Source organism: Arachis stenosperma, chromosome 4 (genome assembly GCF_014773155.1).
Source record: "Arachis stenosperma cultivar V10309 chromosome 4, arast.V10309.gnm1.PFL2, whole genome shotgun sequence".
Taxonomy (NCBI): domain Eukaryota; kingdom Viridiplantae; phylum Streptophyta; class Magnoliopsida; order Fabales; family Fabaceae; genus Arachis; species Arachis stenosperma.
This window is the reverse complement of record NC_080380.1, coordinates 15,775,660-15,794,166: the sequence shown is the minus strand read 5'-3', so window position 1 is coordinate 15,794,166 and position 18,507 is coordinate 15,775,660. Positions and strand designations below refer to the sequence as shown.

The 18,507-nt window shown below is 38.6% G+C and overlaps 1 non-coding gene across 1 annotated transcript; it reads right to left on the bottom strand.

The window, feature by feature from the left end:
- Nucleotides 1-17,239: 17,239 nt before the first annotated feature.
- LOC130977541 (small nucleolar RNA R71) lies at nt 17,240-17,347 on the bottom strand. Its single transcript, XR_009085229.1, has one exon. It is a non-coding gene; the product is annotated as a small nucleolar RNA R71 (small nucleolar RNA).
- Nucleotides 17,348-18,507: the final 1,160 nt, after the last annotated feature.

Genomic DNA, 18,507 nt, shown 5'->3' with positions numbered 1-18,507 from the left:
TTTTAGGTAATTATATATATTTTTTGTTATTTTCAAAATTATTATATAATTTTAAGATTATTTAATTTTTTTAAAGCATTGTCATTATTGAAGAGTAACTAATGTTTGTGATAGTCTAAAATTAAAAATAAAAATATAAAATATTAATATACTAAGTTTTCGAAGTATAAATCTTGAAGTAAATATATGTGATTATAATTAATGATCATAATTAAAAGTCTTTCTTTTATTTCAATTTGTTCATGACATGTTTATCTTAAATTTTATTTATTTATTAATTAGTATTTTTTTGTACATTTAATTGTCATGAATTTTTATAAATTAAAATGTATAACTAAAAAAAATAAATATGTATCTAAAAAATGAAAAAAAAAATATTTTTTTAGTAAAAAATTTATGTCGCTTTACCTTTTTTTTGGCATCATATCTTATATTTTTACTATAATTAAAAGTTAGAGGTAAATTCTTAAATATAAATTAGTAAAAAAAAAATATAATACTTAATAAATTATCATAATCATATTTAAAAGTATTTAAGTTATTTTCATATAATAAAAGTGATATGCTTAAAAAAATATTTGTATATAATTTACTAACAAATATATGAGATATTTATCATAATTTTTATTTTTAATAAAAATATCATTGTATTAAAATGATGCATTTTAAAGATGTATAAATGAAATTTTTATTAAAAAAATTACAAGATAGCAAATGCATTTTTATTTTAATTTTATTCTTAATATTTAGTTTTAATTTTACCTTTAAAGTTTCAATATGTTTCAATTATACCATTAGAGTGAACAATATTAATCATAATTTATCAATTATATTATCTGATTTGACTAAAATTAAATAAATATTAAATTATTTAATAAATAATAAATAAAAAATAAAATAAATGAATTTAATTTAAATTATTCTCTTATTATTTTCTGTAACACCCTACGACTTGCAACATTCAATATTTCTCACCAAAATTTTTGATGGGTATAACTCAATCGTTTTAAATAATTTTTCTTCTGTTCATCGAACGACATAAACTTTATGAACCCAATTTTCATTTAAAATAAGCTGAAATCAATTTGGCGTTCCTGAAACCAAGTTATTACCCGCCGAAATTCAATCCAAAATCAACTTTTGCAAAATTCTTCAAAACTCATTTTCATCGAAGATTTTCATTCCTTGCATTACCAAACCTATCAATACCAACCCAATACACCAACAACAATACTCAAATAAATTCTACATCATCTCATCAATCACCATTCAATAATATTACACAATTTCATGTTCATCTTGCTTCCTTCAATACACTTGTAGCTATATGATTAATAATTTCAAATCACCAACACAATCTCCACCACACATGTACAATTAAATCACCAAATCAAACCAAACATGTTCATCAATCAAATTACTAAACATTAATTGCACACTTGCATTCCAACTTATCCTATGGTCATCTAGCCTAAGTTTTCACAGAACATTATATATTGAACGCAAGAAACCTAAACCATACCTTGGCCGATTCCCACGTAACGATCAAGGCAATTTAATTAAAACCAATCACACCCCCAAAACCTCAACTACACAACTTCCTCCAAGTTCCGGTATTCACAATTTCAAACTCCAATTATTTATTCACAACCTAATACACATTTATAACACATATATACCCAATTTAATTCCCAAAACACAAATTCAGGATATTTAGATAGAATTATTATATCCTCGCCTTACCCAAGCTTCACATAAGTAAAAGTGAATGTTTTCTTCAAGTTAATTGGATCCTAAAATATCAAAAATCAAAGAAATTCAACATCTCTTCTAATTTTTTGAAAATTGGGGAAAAAGAGTGGCTGAGAGTAGTTAATGGCTTACCTATAAAATTATTCCGATAGAAACATAGGGCTCGACGCGGTGGATGCGTGGCCGCAAACGGTACGGCGATCGGAGCTCGAACGGAAGAGTTACGGCAAATTGAATTTACCGTAAGGGTTTCGGTAATCTTCTCTTCTCCTTTCCCCTATTACGTTCAAAGCTGTTCCTGTTACATTTGGAAAAGAATGTGAGCTTTGGGCTCATTTAAATGCTAAACCGGTTGGGCCCACGGTCCGGTTTAGGTTCGGTTCAACCGGTTCGGTCCGTTTGATCCAATTTGGACTGATTTTTTCGAAATTAGTGTCAGAATTTTTGTTTCGATGAGTCTATCCTAATTTGATATAATATTCACATTTCTAATCTTCTTTATTAAAAACTAATTTATCGACTAATTATCTACTAATTTAACAGATTTTACATTTTCTATATCTAGGAATCAGAATGTGCTTTTATGTATTTTGTTAATAGTTCTTAAAGAAGTTACTATTTTATTTACTAACATTTTAAATTTTTTATAATATTTTCATAAAACTTGATTAATAAGTTCTTCTTCACAATATTTTTCTTGAATTTTTTAACAAAAATACATCTTAATTTTTGTCTTTCATCTTTTATATTCATTGATTATACTAATTTTTTTTACAGTGTATTTTTATCAACTACATACATTATTTTTTTGCCTTTTTTACTTTTTTTAATTATTTTATTATCTTATTTTTAATTATTTATTTTACTTTCACTCCTCATATATTTATTGTATTTCACTTTATCTTAATTTTAATTTCATAGTTAACTTTCAATTATATAAAATTCAATAGTTTCTTTCAAAACATGCTAAAATATATTATCTATTATATACAATTATTAGGATAAACAAACAAATATAAATTGAATATATAATTTAATTTTAATTTAAACTAAAAACTAAATGAATTGTCAGAAAAATAGCAACCAATTTTATTTTTAATTTCTTTATAATTTATTTAAAAGTAAAAATTTTTCTATAACCATTAACATCGCCGATAACAAAATTATAAGTCTTTATAAAATAAAAAATATATATAAAATAAATAACATATATATAATTTTAAAGTTATTAATCATAGACTATGGACAAATTTTTTTAAAAAAAAATCTTATGGATCAACATGTAACTTTTTGATATTTTTATTTTTTTCTAAAATTTAAATTTATCAACATTTAAGTTGTCTATACATTACTTCTTAAAATATTATGATTCACAAGTTATAATATGTGGGATAAATCACCTTTATAAACTATTTGCAAACCAATTTTATGTATATCCCCCAAAGTAAAAAAGGCTACGTGCATGTCTCAATTTACATATCTATATAAATTAAATTTATGAAGTTCGAATTATGTATTTCCGTAGTAAATAAAATCTATAAGATTCGAATTACTTGGATGCTATCTATGCTACTAAATCGAATGAAAGAGATTCGATTTACAAGAGTTGGATTGCTACTAAGTGAGTATAAATCGAACTTTATTGCTTCGATTTAACATGGACCATATAAATCAAAATTTATAGATTCGATTTAGTAGGGGATAACATAATTTGAATTCTTTGAATTCAATTTACTTTTGAATCACAATGTCAAGTAATTCAAATCCTATAGATTTGATTTACTACTTATTAACCTAATTCGAATTCATTAAATTCGATTTATATAAAAATGTAAATGGAGACAACTAGGTAACGTTTTTGGATTTGGGTGATTCAAGTAATTTTGGGGCTTTGGTTTATCAACGTAAATTAACCTAATATGTGATATTAGTTATTGTTATATATATGAAAAATGTGACTTATTTATGCATTGTTTGGATTAGAAGAATTTGTAAAAAAATAAAATGCTAGAGAAGAAAATGGATAAAAAAAATCAAATTTTTATTGTTTGAATCAACAAAGAAATTGAATGGAAAATATAAAAGTGTATGTGGAGCTCATGTAAATTTTTTCTCTTTAAAGTTGCGAAAAAACTGATGCAAAAGTGCAAACATGGGTAAAAATATAGAGTTACCATTTGAATTATAATTTATATATAATATATAAAAATATTAATATAATTTTACTCTATTATAATTTTTTCTCTTCTTACTTTTCCTTCCATCCAAGCAAATTTTTTTTCTATTTTCTTTCCATTCATTTTTTCTTCATTTAAGCAACACACAAAAAATATAATTTTCTTTTCATTTTCTTTCCTCTCATTTTCTTTCTTTCCATTTTCTTTCCTCTTATTTTCCATCTTATATCCAAACAATAGCTTAGTGTTTATCCATTTATCTTCTATTAATATTGTTATAACAAGGATACATGTGACTTTATAAAAATGATATAACCTAAACTTTGATTATCTGAGAATTTATTGAGTGGCTAGAATAGCTCCACGTCACGAACCAATGAATTATAGCAATAGGGATGATCACAAAAATAACCAAAGTGGGTATTTGTAGGGATTACTCGCGTTTTGGGGTTAGATGGGACTCGTGAAATCCTCACGACCTGCCATGCGAAAATGGATGGGGACTAGGGGTGGTCAACGGGTTGAAATATGCGGGCTGACCCGCATAACCTGCCAAAAAAGGCGGGTTAGGCTAGAAATTTGAGACCGCCAAACTTAAAAAGTTCGCCTACCCTCGTACCGCCTAATCCATGGGCTTTGATGGGATGAGGCAGGACAGACTTCCCCGCTGGGCCAAGTTTTTATTTTGTCAACGCCTTTTTTTTTTACAAATTTCTATGATGCTATTGATCTACAAGAGGATGAAGATGATAATTGAAGATGTTCTAAGTTATATTTTGGATTATATTTTATGTTTGATTGATTATAAACTTGAAGATGTTTAATTATATATTTTTGATAATATTTGTTTTACTTTAGATAATGTTAGTTTTATTATTTTGTTTCAAAAAATTTGGTTTATAATTATGTTTATTACATATTTATAATTATATTTAAAAATTATAATTTTTTTTATATTTTTAGAAATTATAAATTTATTGAAATTATTGTGAAATTAGATATATTATTTAATATTTAATGATTTACAAAAAAAAGGAGAGCCCGCCAGTGTAACACCCCAATTACCCTAAGCTTTACCTCTAGCCGTAAAGCAAAGGTTAATCAGAAGTTACGACAGTTCTAAGACTTATATATATATATATATATATATATATATATATATATAAAGAAGGAAGCAATATATTCTAGAATCCTCATGAAGGATTAAACTAAAAAACAGAATTACGAAAGCGCGGAAACGTTCACACGAAGCTAAAGCGCAAGGCACAAGGTATAGATGCAAAAGAATAAAATATATATAGATATAATAGTATAATAGTTCATAGGGAACTAGCCGCAGCTTGCGAAGTTTAAGCCGACTAGTTACAAATAAATAAATACAGAGTTTTGGAATTAAAACAGCTTATACAACCTATCTCTCAAGTAACCCTCTAAAGCCATAAAAATAAAATACAAAGAGATGTAAGAGTAACTATAATAAGGTAAATTAGAAATAAACCAAGGAGGAACCATACTCCACTCTGTCACCATATCCGCAACCTCACCGAAGTCGATTACGACCTGCATCTGAAAAATTACAACAAGTACAGAATGAGAACCGGAGGTTCTCAGTATGGTAACTGTTCCGGGGGTTACCTGAAACGTGTAGCTCGGTCGTCTGGAGATGCCCGAGGTGGGGGTCAGGGACCCGAGCTTGATGTGTTGGCGGTTGGTGGTTGTACCTGCAATGACACTCCGATGCTTAAGTTAGCATGGGTCCAAGCAGATATGTGTAGAATGTGGAATGTATATCATACCTGGGTGCTCCAGTGTATTTATAGTAGTTGGTCGTGATCTTCCCTGGATAAGATATTCTTATCTTATCTTATCCTTCGGGAGTTTTATCCCTATCTTTGTGGAACCGCCTTTTGCTAGGCCTTTTCGGCCTTTAGGTTTTGGGCTGCGTTCCTTTTGATGGGCCTTCCTTGCTTTGTTGTCCGAGGTCCGACCTCTAGGTGTGGGCCTTAGGACGAGGTCGGACTTTTCATAGGTTTGCCGATTTGGAGGAGTTCGGTCAGGGTATGAACAGTGCCCCTGCCCGAGTTCGTCCTTTTTGGGAGGTCGAGCTCGGGCATAGTTGTTTTTCAAAATTCAAAAATGGCCGTTCTTGCATTTATTGCATTTTACCGTTTCTCCTCGATTTCCGTTCGGGCTCTGTGAAGGCATTATTTATTTGCTCCCTTCCTTTTTCTTCGTTTATTCTGTTCCTTCCTGTTTTTCTAAGTTTTCGCCATCTCTTTTTCGAGCACCGCTTCTTCCTTCTCTTTGTTCTTCTTCCCCGAATCTTTCCGTGTGTCTTTCCGGGGTTTCCTCTATGTTGCCGTTTCGTTCTCCTTGCTTCGGAGCTCGTCGTCTTCTTTCTTTCTTTCCAGGTTTGTTCCCGTCTCTTTTCTTTGTGTACCTAAAGTTTCTGTTCTTTTGTGTGGCTCTTTGTCTGTTTCTTCTTTCTTTATGTCTGGGTTGCCCCAAAAAGAGGCGCCGCCGTTGTTGTTTGTATATGGGGGGGCTCTTTTTTGCTCTCTGGCGTTTTGCTGAATGGGTTTTTTGCTGTCTTCTCTATGTGATTTTTGCTTTGCTGTTGTATTTCTTCCTTGTAGGTAAAAATTTTATGTCTCGAAAGGTTCTTCAAGCGATGTCGACCAAGATTCCAAGTGGTCTTGGTTGGGTAGACCCTCTTCCTCTAAAAGTCCCTTCTGTGGTAGATTCTGAGTATTTAGCTAGGTTCCGTAGGCACTGTAGCATATGTGAAAATAGAGAGTCTGAGAGGGATTATGAACTAGTGGCCCCGGATTCCGAGGAGAGAGTTTGCTTCCCGCCTTTAGATAGTTCCGAGAAGCTCTTCTTTTATGCTTATGATTGTTTTTTCTCTAAGCTGAGTGTCCGACTTCCTTTTACCGACCTGGAGTCCGAGGTGTTGTGGTCTTGTAACCTTGCCCCTACGCAGCTCCATCCAAATTCTTGGGCGTTTTTAAAGCTGTTTCAACTTTTGTGTCAGTTTTTGGGCGTCGCTCCCTCTATTTCTCTTTTTTCCTACTTGTTTGTGTTGACGAAGCCGGGGTCGGGTGGAGGGAAGGTGTCTTGGGTCTCTTTTAGGGCTAACCAGGGAAGGAAGTTTTGTACCCTTTATGATGAGTCCTTTCATGATTTCAAGAACTTTTATTTCAAGGTCCGGGCTACTGGAGACGTCCGACCTTTCTTTCTGGATGAGAGTGGGGAGCCTTCTTTTCCTCTTTGTTGGCAGGAGAATGTAGTGTCTGCTAAGTATACTTTTGAGAGTCTAGATGAGGTTGAGCAGGCTTTTGTGGGTGTGGTGAGCAGTTTATGGGGTCGGGCACCTCACTTGGACACGAAGAAAATGTTGGGAGATCCAAGCCTTCTCCGTTCCGAGTTAGGTAGTTCCCGACCTCTTCGAGATTCATCTTTTCTTAGTATTTTGGTTTTGCTTGTTTTGGTGGAATTTCTGTTGTGGTAATCCTTTTCTTTTTATTTCTGCAGAGATGTCTTCTCAGGCGGATTCCATGAAGTTTCTTCGTCGGACGAAGAAATCTGTGGCTGCTCGAAATATCGAGGCTGGGGAGGCTTCTGCCCGATCTTCTCCGCAGAAAACTACTGTGGGTGTTCAGACTCGGTCGAAGACTATTCCGACTCCCCAGTTCCGAGCTATAAGTCAAGATCCTCCGACCTCCGGGCCTGCTACCTCTTCTCCTCCCCCGTTCTCGGGTCCTCCCCCCAAGAAGCAGAAGACCTCTCAAGGGCTTGCGGGTTTTAATGATAAGGATTTCGATGCTCTCGGTTGGATTGAACAGCATATTCTCCCTCAGACTTTTATCTCTACTGATGACGTGTCTATGGAGCATCATTTTCAGTATATGGCGCGGAGTTGTGTTCGAGAATTTGAAGGCTCAGGTCCGGGTTCTTGCTCCTGACCTGGATCTGAGCTTATTTAGTACGGATAACGTTGTTGTGGAGGGAAAGATTGTTCCTGCTCCCAATGAGAATGGGGTTCCGGTGTCTGATCCCAAGGTTCCGGTGTCCGACCTTAAGGTTCCGGTTGCGGACCCGACTTCACCTTTGGCCGGGGATGGATCTGGTGTGGAGGTTTCAAGCCAGGATGACGGTGCCGTTGATGCAGTCCCGATTTCTATGTTTCCTCCGCAGCCTTCTGTTGATGTGGAGTCCGGAAAGGACCTTGATCCTCTGTAATTTTTGGTTTTTTGCCTGGCCTGTGGGCTCTTTTGCTTTTGGATGATTTCTGTGAACGCTTTTGACACCTTTTTGCTTTTAGCTACTTGTAGTAACTTTTTAGCTTTATTATGCGGTGTTTTATTCGCGTTTTGACTTTTTGTTCCGCCTTTATGCCTTTTTTAGTTGTTTTTGGATAACAACTTTTTTTTTTTTTTTTTTTTTAGCTAGCGCTTTGAAACTTTGCTTTGCCTCTTCCTTTGATTTCGTTTTTTCGCTTGTACTTTTTAGTTGTTTTTGTATAGCAACTTTTTAGTAAGCTTTTTCGAAATCTTGGCTTTGCCTCTTCCTTTGATTTCGTTTTTTCGCTTGTACTTTTTAGTTGTTTTTGTATAGCAACTTTTTAGTAAGCGTTTTCGAAATCTTGGCTTTGCCTCTTCCTTTGATTTCGTTTTTTCGCTTGTACTTTTTAGTTGTTTTTGTATAGCAACTTTTTAGTAAGCGTTTTCGAAATCTTGGCTTTGCCTCTTCCTTTGATTTCGTTTTTTCGCTTGTACTTTTTAGTTGTTTTTGTATAGCAACTTTTTAGTAAGCATTTTCGAAATCTTTGGCTTCTGCCGCTTTAAGGCTTCTTTCTTGGATCCGGGTTTTTCCTCGGACCTCGGGTGTTCGAGTACTTCCCTTTGTTGGGTCCGACCTTGTCGTTGGTCGGCCTTTTAAGTTATTTTTGTAATCTCTTTTTATTTGGCTTTTTGAGCCTTTTCAGAGTTACTTTATAACTTCTCACATTAATTTGAACCTCGTCGCTTTATCTTTGCCGACCTTGTGCGGTCTTTTTGGCAAATGATTTTTTGCGTTTTGTCGAGCATAAATTAATGCGCCTTGGCGGGGTACTTTTTCAGGATTTGTTTCATCACGAGGAAGAACAAAAGAAAATGGAAAGATTTGATTAGTATTAAAAAAGAAAGAATATTTACAGAGTGTTTACCCTTGACTAGGTCGGGCGCCTTACTTGACCGGGTGTCTCATTAAAAAACCCCTGTAGGGGAAAAAGAGTACACCTCGGGTCAAATTTTTCTAGCTGTAGTACCGTCTTAGATTACAGGCGTGCCAGGCCCTGGGCAGCTCATTGCCTTCTAGGTCGGATATCTTGTAATAGCCTGTTCCTAAAACTTCTGTTACTTTGTAGGGTCCTTTCCAGTTTGCGGCTAGCTTTCCTTCTCCCGACTTTTGTGTTCCGATGTCATTTCGGATTAGAATTAGGTCGTGAGTGGAGAAGCTTCGTTTTATTACCTTCTGATTGTATCTGAGGGCCATTCGCCGTTTTAAGGCTTCTTCTCGGATCCGGGCCCTTTCTCGGACCTCGGGGAGGAGGTCGAGTTCTTCCTTTTGTGCCTGCGGGTTACCTTCTTCGTTGTAGAAGATGACTCTGGGTGACCCTTCATCTATTTCGACAGGAATCATTGCCTCCATCCCATAAGTTAGTCGGAATGGCGATTCTCCCGTTGTAGAGTGTGGAGTTGTCCGATATGCCCATAGCACCTGGGGGAGCTCTTCGGCCCATGCCCCTTTGGCCTCTTGGAGTCTCCATTTTAACCCGGCCAAGATGACTTTATTTGCAGCCTCTGCTTGCCCATTGGCTTGTGGGTGCTCGACTGAGGTGAATTGTTGTTTGATTTTTAGTTCGGCCACCAAGTTCTGAAAACTTGTGTCCGTGAACTGTGTTCCATTGTCTGTTGTGATAGAGTAGGGGACTCCGAACCTCGTGACAATGTTTTTGTATAGGAATTTGCGACTTTTCTGAGCCGTAATGGTGGCTAAGGGTTCAGCTTCGATCCACTTTGTGAAGTAGTCGACCCCTACTATGAGGTATTTGACTTGCCCCGGTCCTTGGGGGAACGGGCCGAGTAGGTCAAGTCCCCATTTTGCGAAGGGCCATGGTGCGGTGATGCTGATAAGGTCTTCCGGTGGTGCCTTGTGAAAATTGGCGTGTTTTTGGCAGGGGGGCATATTTTCACAAATTCCGTTGCGTCTCTTTGCAAAGTCGGCCAGTAGAACCCGGCTCGGACTACTTTCTTGGATAACGCCCGAGCTCCGAGATGGTTCCCACACATGCCTCCGTGGACTTCTTCGAGGACGCTCTTTGTTTCTGAGGTCGGGACGCATCTAAGGAGGGGGTTTGAGAATCCTCTTCTGTATAATACGTCGTGAATTAGTGTATAATTCTGGGCGTCTTTCGTGAGTCTTTTAGCTTCCTTTCTTTCGGTGGGGAGAGTTCCCGACTTCAGGTAGTTGAGTATGGGGGTCATCCATCCTTGCTGTTGGTTGGATATATTTAGCGTTTCTTCCTCTCTTATCACGGAGGGAGATTGTAAGGTTTCCTGGAGGAGACTTCTGTTGTTGCCTCCGGGCTTGGTGCTGGCGAGCTTTGAGAGGGCGTCTGCCCGGGCGTTTTGTTCCCGAGGTATGTGCTGGATCTGTATTTCTGAAAAGTGGCGTAATTGTGCCTGTGTTTGGTCCAGGTATTTCTTCATAGTTGGGTCTTTGGCCTGGTAGCTTCCATTTACTTGTGATGTGACGACCTGGGAGTCGCTGAAGATCGTGATTTTCTGGGCTCCGACCTCTTCGGCTATTTTAGGCCTGCTAGTAGGGCCTCGTATTCGGCTTGGTTGTTCGAAGCCTGGAACTCGAATTTTAGGGATAGTTCTATCCGCGTTCCTTGGTCGCTTTCGAGTATAACCCCTGCTCCACTTCCTGTTTTGTTTGAGGACCCGTCGACATACAGGTTCCATGAGAGTGGGATTCCAGAGGTCTCAGTGTATTCTGCGACAAAGTCGGCTAGATACTGAGATTTTATGGCAGTCCGGGCTTCATAGTGGAGGTCGAACTCGGACAGTTCCACCGCCCATTGTAGGATTCGTCCCGCCAGGTCTGTTTTTTGTAGGATGTGTCTCATGGGTTGGTTTGTCCGGACTTTGATGGTGTGGGCTTGAAAGTAGGGACGGAGCCTCCGAGCTGTGAACACTAGGGCGTAGGCGAATTTTTCTATCTTCTGATAGTTTAATTCGGCCCCTTGTAGTGCCTTGCTTACAAAGTATATGGGGTGTTGTCCTTGATCATTTTCGCGTATTAACGCTGAGGCGACTGTTCGATTTCCAACCGAGAGGTATAGTACGAGTTCTTCTCCTTTTAAAGGTCGGGTTAGGATTGGTGGCTGCCCGAGGAATTCCTTGAATTCTTGGAAGGCTTTTTCGCACTCCGGGGTCCATGAGAAGGGTTTCCCTTTCTTTAAGAGCGAGTAGAGAGGTAGTGATTTTATCGCTGATCCTGCCAAGAATCTTGATAGGGCGGCTAGCCTTCCATTCAGTTGTTGTACTTCTTTGACACACGTCGGGCTCTTCATATTGAGTATTGCTTGGCATTTGTCCGGGTTCGCTTCGATGCCCCTTTGAGTCAGCATGAAGCCTAAGAACTTTCCGGCTTCTGCGGCGAAGGTGCATTTTGTCGGGTTAAGCCTCATGTTGTGTTTTCTGAGGGTGCCGAAGACGCTGGCGAGGTCGGTCAGCAAGTTTCTGTCTTCTTGTGTCTTTACCAGCATGTCGTCGACGTACACCTCTAGCTGTAGTCCGATATGCTCTGAGAACACTTTGTTCATTAGCCTCTGGTAGGTTGCCCCTGCGTTCTTCAGCCCGAAGGGCATTACTACGTAGCAGTAGTTTGCCCTTGGGGTTATGAACGAGGTCTTTTCTTGGTCGGGTCCGTACATCGGGATTTGATTGTATCCCGAGTATGCGTCCATGAAGGAGAGATATCTGTAGCCTGAGGCTGCGTCTACTAAGGCGTCGATGTTTGGTAGTGGATATGGGTCTTTGGGGCAGGCTTTGTTGAGGTCTGTGTAATCGACGCACATCCTCCATTTTCCGTTGGGCTTTTTTACCAAGACCACGTTTGCAAGCCATAGGGGGTATTTTACTTCCCTAATAAACCCTGCCTCTAGTAGTGCTTGTACTTGTTCTTCTATCGCTTGCATGCGCTCGGGTCCGAGCTTCCGGCGTCTTTGTTGGACAGGTCGGGATCCCGGGTAAACTGATAGCTTATGGCACATCAGGTCGGGGCTTATGCCTGGCATGTCGGAGGCTTTCCAGGCGAAGAGGTCGGAATTCTCCTTTAAGAGGGTTATGAGTTCCTCTTTTAGGCCCGTTCTGAGGTTCGCTCCTATGTTTGTTATTTTTTCAGGTGTGTTCCCAATCTGGACTTTTTCGGTCTCTCCCTCTGGTTGTGGTCGAAGATCTTCTCGGGACTGCACTCGTCCGAGTTCTATCGTGTTGACCTCCTTCCCTTTTAGGCTCAGGCTTTCGTTGTAGCATCGCCGCGCTAGTTTTTGGTCGCCTTTTAGGGTAGCGATTCCTTTTGCGGTAGGGAACTTCATACAGAGGTGTGGGGTTGAGACTATAGCTGCCAGTCTGTTTAGGGTTGGTCGCCCAATGAGGGCATTGTATGCCGAAGTGACGTCGACTATAATGTAGTCGATGCTTAATGTTTTAGATTGCTCGCCTCTTCCAAAGGTAGTGTGTAGCGAGACGTATCCTAAGGAATGGATTGGGGTATCCCCTAGCCCAAATAGGTCGGTGGGATAGGCCTTTAGTTCTTTTTCTTCAAGTCCGAGCTTGTCGAAGGCCGTTTTGAACAGGATATCTGCTGAGCTTCCCTGGTCAATTAGGGTTCGATGTAAGTTGGCGTTTGCCAGGATAATGGTGATTACCATTGGATCGTCGTGCCCGGGTATTATCCCTTGAGCATCTTCTCGGGTAAACGAGATAGTAGGTAGTTCGGGCAGGGGACTGTCTTCTCGGACGTGGTAGACTTCTTTGAGGTGTCTTTTTCGCGAGGATCGGGATGTTCCTCCGCCTGCAAACCCTCCATTTATCATGTGAACGTGCCTTTCGGGGGTTCGTGGGGTTTGTTCGGCCCGATCTTCGTTATCTCCCCGCCTCCTCTTCCTGGTCTCTTCCCGATCTGCTATGTATCTGTCGAGTTTTCCTTCTCTGGCTAGCTTTTCTATAACGTTTTTTAGGTCGTAGCAGTCTGATGAGCGGATAATTTGTATACTTTTTGGCATTGTTTTTAGTATGTTTTTAGTATGATCTAGTTAGTTTTTAGTATATTTTTATTAGTTTTTAGTTAAAATTCACTTTTCTGGACTTTACTATGAGTTTGTGTGTTTTTCTGTGATTTTAGGTATTTTCTGGCTGAAATTGAGGGACCTGAGCAAAAATCTGATTCAGAGACTGAAAAGGACTGCAGATGCTGTTGGATTCTGACCTCCCTGCACTCGAAGTGGATTTTCTGGAGCTACAGAAGCCCAATTGGCGCGCTCTCAACGGCGTTGGAAAGTAGACATCCTGGGCTTTCCAGCAATATATAATAGTCCATACTTTGCCCAAGATTTGATGGCCCAAACCGGCGTTCAAAGTCACCTCAAGAAATCCCAGCGTTAAACGCTGGAACTGGCACCCAAATGGGAGTTAAACGCCCAAACTGGCACCAAAGCTGGCGTTTAACTCCAAGAAGAGTCTCTACACGAAATTGCTTCTTTGCTCAGCCCAAGCACACACCAAGTGGGCCCGGAAGAGGATTTTTTACTCATTTCTGTACACCCTAGGCTACTAGTTTCTTATAAGTAGGACCTTTTACTATTGTATGGAAATCTTTTGATCACTTTTAGATCTCTAGATCATCTTTGGACATTTTAGTTCTTAGATCATTGGGAGGCTGGCCATTCGGCCATGCCTAGACCTTATGCTTATGTATTTTCAACGGTGGAGTTTCTACACACCATAGATTAAGGTGTGGAGCTCTGCTGTACCTCGAGTATTAATGCAATTACTATTGTTCTTCCATTCAATTCCACTTGTTCTTTTACCAAGATATCACTTGTTCTTCAACATGATGAAGGTGATGATTGACGCCCATCACCATTCTCACCCATGAACAAGGTGACTGACAACCATTCTTGTTCTACAAGCATCTGAGGCTTAGTGAATATCTCTTGGATTCCTGATTGCACGATGCATGGTTGATCGCCTGACAACCGAGTGCTCGCCTGACAAACGAGCCAACCATTCCGTGAGATCAGAGTCTTCGTGGTATAGGCAAGAACTGATGGCAGCATTCAAGAGAATCCGGAAGGTCTAACCTTGTCTGTGGTATTCTGAGTAGGATTCAATGACTGAATGACTGTGACGTGCTTCAAACCTGTAACCTACTGGGCGTTAGTGACAGACGCAAAAGAGTTATTCTATTCCGGTAGGGGAGGGAACCGAACCGGTGATTGGCCGTACTGTGACAGAGTATTGAGCATTAGCTTTCACTGCGAGGATGGGAGGTAGCTGCTGACAACAGTGAGACCCTATACGAGCTTGCCATGGAAAGGAGTAAGAAGGGTTGGATGAAGACAGTAGGAAAGCAGAGAGACGGAAGGGAAGGCATCTTCATGCGCTTATCTGAAGTTCCTACCAATGAGTTACATAAGTATCACTATCTTTATCTTTTATGTTATTTTCGTTCATCACCATATATATCTGAGTTTGCCTGACTAAGATTTACAAGATGACCATAGCTTGCTTCAATACTAACAATCTCCGTGGGATCGACCCTTACTCACGTAAGGTTTATTACTTGGACGACCCAGTGCACTTGCTGGTTAGTTGTGCGAAGTTGTGTAATGCCATGGTATTGAGCGCACCAAGTTTTTGGAGCCATTACCAGGGATTATGAGAGTTGTGAAAAAGTATAGTTCACAATTTCGCGCACCAAGTTTTTGGCGCCGTTGCCGGGGATTGTTCTAGTTTTGAGCAAGCCTTTGGTAACATCAGTGCCAAGATCCGGCAACAACATCAAATTTTCGGTGTTATTGCCCGGATTGTTTAGGCTGGACAACTGACGGTTCATCTTGTTGCTTAGATTAGGTATTTTTTTTCGAAATTCTTGAAGATGAATTCTAGAGTTTCATGATGATTTGTTGAAATCTGGCTGGCTGAGAAGCCATGTCTAATCTGATTGGACCGAGGTTTCAACTTACCACCACAAGAGCTTGTTGATTTCGTATCAATCTTGCTTTTGGAGCAGTGATTTGCTAAGGCTTGGCTGACCTTTGGTCATGTCTAGTGTTTTGGACCGAAGCTTTCTTTGGAAGCTTGGCTGGCTGTGAAGCCATGTCTAATTCCTGGACCGGAGTCTTAGACTAGCATTGCACTGATTCCTGGAATTCTCATTAAGAATTTTGATACCTTTTTCCACTTAATTTTCAAAAAACACAAAAAAATTTATAAAATCATAAAAACCAAAAAGACTTTATGTTTCTTGCTTAAGTCTAGTGTCTCATCTTAAGTTTGGTGTTAATTACATGCATTCATTCATGTGTCTTAAGGATCTTCAAGTAATTCTTGATGATTTCTTGCTCTGATCTTTGAATTCTATTGACTTGAGTATTTTGTGTGTCTCATATGCATTTTCAGTTTATTAGTGTCAGTAGTATACAAACTGCTAAGTTTGGTGTCTTGCATGCATTGTTATTTGATTCTTGTTGCATTTTAATTATTAAAAATCCAAAAATATTTTTAATTTGTGTCTTTTCAAGTCAATGATACAAGGGATTGAAGATTCAGAACACACTGCAGAGGAATTATACAGAAAAAGCTGAGCATTCAAAAATGCCCAGTGAAGAAGGCAGACTGGCGTTTAAACGCCAGTCAGGGCACCTGGTTGGGCGTTTAACGCCCAAAAAGGCAGCATTTTGGGCGTTAAACGCCAGAATGTATACCATTCTGGGCGTTTAACGCCAGGATGGTGCTAGGGGGAAGATTTTGTTTTCAAATCAATTTTTTTTAAGTTTTTCAAAATCAAATCTTTTTCAAATCAAATCTTTTCAATCAAATGTTTTCAAAATTAATTTCTTTCCTTTCAAAGATACTTACTAACAATTAATGATTTGATTGAACATTTTTTGCCTTTTCTGTTAAGGAAGGTTTTATGTTTGAATCATATCTTTTCTTGTTAGGCAAGTCACTAATTTTCCAAATCAAATCTTTTAAAATAATTTTCAAAACATATCTTTTAAAATGGTTTTCAAATCATATCTTCTCAATCACATCTTTTTAAGACAATAACCTTTCAATCATATTTTTTTATCATATCTTTTTTTAAACTAGCTTTCAATCAAATCTTTTTAGTTTCTAATTTCAAAATCTTTTTCAAAAATCACTTGACTTCTCTTCCACTTTCAATTTTCGAAAATTATCAATCAAATTTTCAAAATGTTTTCAAAATCTTTTGATTGAATTTTCGAAAATTCTCTTCCCTCCTTCTCACATCCTTCTATTTATGGAGTACCACTCCTTCTAAATGCACAATTCGAACCTTATCTACTTAAAGTTCGAATCCTTCTTCTCCTTCTTCTTTCTATTTCTCTTTTCCTCTGACAATTCAAGGAATCTCTATACTGTGACATAGAGGATTCCACATTTTCTTTTTCTCTTCTCTTTCATATGAGCAGGAGCAGAGACAAAGGCATTCTTATTGAAGCTGATCCTGAACCCGAGAGGACCTTGAAGAGAAAGCTAAGAGAAGCCAAAGCACAACTCTCTTTAGAGGACCTGACCGAATTCTTCAAGGAAGAAGAACACATGGCAGCCGAAAACAACAACAATGCCAACACTGCAAGGAAGGTGCTGGGTGACTTTACTGCACCTACTCCTGATTTTTATGGGAGAAGCATCTCTATCCCTGCCATTGGAGCAAACAACTTTGAGCTTAAGCCTCAATTAGTTTCTCTAATGCAACAGAATTGCAAGTTCCATGGACTTCCAATGGAAGATCCTCATCAGTTTTTAGCTGAATTCTTGCAAATCTGTGACACAGTCAAGACTAATGGGGTTAACCCTGAGGTCTACAGACTGATGCTATTCCCTTTTGCTGTAAGAGACAGAGCTAGAATATGGTTGGATTCTCAACCTAAAGAAAGCCTGGACTCTTGGGAAAAGCTAGTCAATGCTTTCCTGGCAAAGTTCTTTCCACCACAAAGATGGAGTAAGCTTAGAGTGGAAGTCCAAACCTTCAGACAGAAGGATGGAGAATCCCTCTATGAAGCTTGGGAAAGATACAAACAATTAATCAGAAAATGTCCCTCAGACATGCTTTCTGAATGGAGCATCATAGGAATTTTCTATGATGGTCTCTCTGAACTATCTAAGATGTCCTTGGATAGCTCTGCTGGAGGATCTCTTCATCTGAAAAAGACGCCTGCAGAAGCTCAAGAATTGATTGAAATGGTTGCAAATAACCAATTCATGTACACTTCTGAAAGGAATCCTGTGAACAATGGGACTAGTCAGAAGAAAGGAGTTCTTGAGATTGACACTCTGAATGCCATACTGGCTTAGAACAAGATATTGACTCAACAAGTCAATTTGATTTCTCAAAGTCTGTCTGGAATGCAAAATGCACCTGGCAGTACTAAGGAAGCTTCATCTGAGGAAGAAGCTTATGATCCTGAGAACCCTTCCATGGAAGAGGTGAATTACCTAGGAGAACCCTATGGAAACACCTACAATTCTTCATGGAGAAATCACCCAAATCTCTCATGGAAGAATCAAGAGAGACCTCAACAAGGTTTCAATAACAATAATGGTGGAAGAAACAGGTTTAGCAATGGCAAGCCTTTTCCATCATCTTCTCAGCAACAGACAGAGAGTTCTAAGCAGAATACTTCTGACTTAGCAACAATGGTCTCTGATCTAATAAAGACCACTCAAAGTTTCATGAGTGAAACAAGGTCCTCCATCAGAAATTTGGAAGGACAAGTGGGTCAGCTGAGCAAGAAAGTTACTGAACTCCCTCCTAGTACTCTCCCAGGTAATACAGAAGAAAATCCAAAAGGAGAGTGCAAGGCCATCAACATGGCCGAATATGGAGAGGAAAGAGAGGAAGAAGACGCCACTGAGAAAGACCTCAGTGGGCGTGCATCACTCTCCTCTGAGTTCCTCAATGAGGAACCTTGGGAATCTGAGGCTCAAAATAAGACCATAGAGATTCCATTGGACTTACTTCTGCCATTCATGAGCTCTGATGAGTATTCTTCCTCTGAAGAGGATGAGTATGTTACTAAAGAGCAAGTTGCTAAATACCTTGGAGCAATCATGAAACTAAATGACAAGTTATTTGGAAATGAGACTTGGGAGGATGAACCTCCCTTGCTCACCAAAGAACTGGATGACTTGTCTAGGCAGAAACTGCCTCAAAAGAGGCAGGATCCCGGGAAGTTTTCTATACCTTGTACCATAGGCACCATGACCTTCAA